At 42.0% G+C, this 1,811-nt stretch overlaps 1 long non-coding RNA gene across 1 annotated transcript in view; it reads left to right on the top strand.

Annotated features, from left to right (window-relative positions):
- LOC106532713 (uncharacterized) overlaps positions 1 to 828 on the top strand; it is a 5,046-nt gene extending 4,218 nt beyond the window's left edge. Inside the window, exon 2 of the long non-coding RNA XR_001312128.1 lies at positions 149 to 828. This is a non-coding gene — a long non-coding RNA (uncharacterized LOC106532713). The remainder of the gene's footprint in view (positions 1 to 148) is intronic.
- The last annotated feature ends 983 nt before the right edge of the window (positions 829 to 1,811 follow it).

Here is a 1,811-nt window from a genome sequence, read left to right as displayed (position 1 = left end):
CGTTCTTGTAAATAAAACTGTATATACTTATATATATATATATATCAGAAAGCAGAAAGTCATCTCAGTGGTTTGTGAAAACTGAAAATGAAACATGTTTTTTCCTCTCATGTTTCTCTTTTTATCCATTTTTTTTCTCTCTCAGCAGCAACAGCAAACTCATCTGCAGCCATGAATCTCTGATAATATTTGAGGCACAAAAAGGAGCTGATTGTTTGTTCGTGSTAAAACCCTGAATGCTTCATTTATCTGAGCGAGCCTGAGCGTCGGCGGCCTCGCTGGGCCTACGAGGAAGCAGAGAAATCATCACTCCTTTGTTTGGTTAGTGGGTCACTCCACTGAGCCGTGCTCTCCTRGTGGGGTGCCAGCATCCATTAAAGCCCGACTCTGTCGGTTTGTTCAGCACGCTCACTTTCCTCTTTCTTCTTCTTCTTCTTTATATATAAATATATATCTCCTCCCTGACTGTCTTTGCTGTTAAMGCACTCTGTGACACTCGGGTCAGAAGTTGTGGTCTCACTCAGCGCGCTGAGAAATGAAAGAAGTGTCCATAAGCAGAAAATTGCCCTTGCCGATCCCTTAAAGTGAGRCTGGATTAGATATCCTGGRCGATRGCTGCCAGCGAAGCTCCACTTAGCAGATATGAGAGCAGAGGAAGCAGCCGTGTCCCTGTGGGCTCTCCCAGGCCTGACAACAAATCAAAAAGCATCAGGACTCCAGGGCACGCGAGGGAGCAAATCCAGCATGAGTGACAGTTCCGATGGCACCCTGAGATGACTTTAGCTGTGAATACATGAATAAATTGTCTGTTTTTGTTTGTTTCTTCGACACGTTTTCTATTCTTGRTTGTCGTTTTTCTTTTTGCAAAACTTGCCTCAGTGGGACAATTATGCTTTTCTTTCAGCACAGCTCGTAATTTAASATGACTTCCAGCTGGACAAAGGTGGTATATTTGTAGGAACTAAATATATTTACTCAGGTAAAATACTCATTTTTACCCAAATCATTTCTTTTTTTTTTCTTTTAAGTAGTTAATAAACCTCTGATTCCCACAAACAGAACATGTTTATGAGCTTCAGACTGTTGCACAGATTAGTTTAACCATTTTTAAAGTTTTCTATGATTACTTATAGTACTACCCTTAGCAAAAACTAGTATATGCAAGTAATTTTAAAGGGACAATATCATGTAAAATCAACTTTTTTGAGTTTTATTTAATGTTATAATGTTATACTCTTATAAAAACATGCTCAAAGCCTTGTTTTGACTCATTCATCATGTTTGAGAAATCCTGCAGCATTTTTATGAAGCCATGCTGAGGAGCAAAACGACAGGTGGAGACCAGAAACGTCCCTGGGACGTGTGAGCTACCTCATCACGGAGCACACCTGTATGGAAAGCCAGCACTGACAAATCTATGTGGACATTACATGTTAGTCTGACACGTAAATGATGTGCAAACAACGCGTCAACAACACGTGATTGACGCGTCGAAATTTAATATTACGCGTTGTTGACGCATTGCGCATCATTTTACGCGTCAAATGGACGCGTAATGGTCACGTAGATTTGTCGTTGCTGGCTTTCCATACACCTCCCCACCCCACACACCCCGCCCATGACTCCTACAGGCTCTCGGCAGTAACAGAGCAAAGTGAAAGTGAAACCTAACTGTCTGCTGAGCTCTCAATGTTAGTTCTCACTTAGTGAAGCTCTTTACACATTCAAAATACCTTTGAGGAAATGTATTTTCAGCTGCCAAGTAAACAGCATCATAGCGCGTGCGCGAAACCCCCCCCCCCCCCCCCCCC

The sequence above is a fragment of the Austrofundulus limnaeus genome, unplaced genomic scaffold, assembly GCF_001266775.1.
Source record: "Austrofundulus limnaeus strain Quisiro unplaced genomic scaffold, Austrofundulus_limnaeus-1.0 Scaffold817, whole genome shotgun sequence".
Classification (NCBI taxonomy): domain Eukaryota; kingdom Metazoa; phylum Chordata; class Actinopteri; order Cyprinodontiformes; family Rivulidae; genus Austrofundulus; species Austrofundulus limnaeus.
Note: the sequence above shows the minus strand (reverse complement) of the source record. Positions and strands in the feature narration are given on the sequence as shown.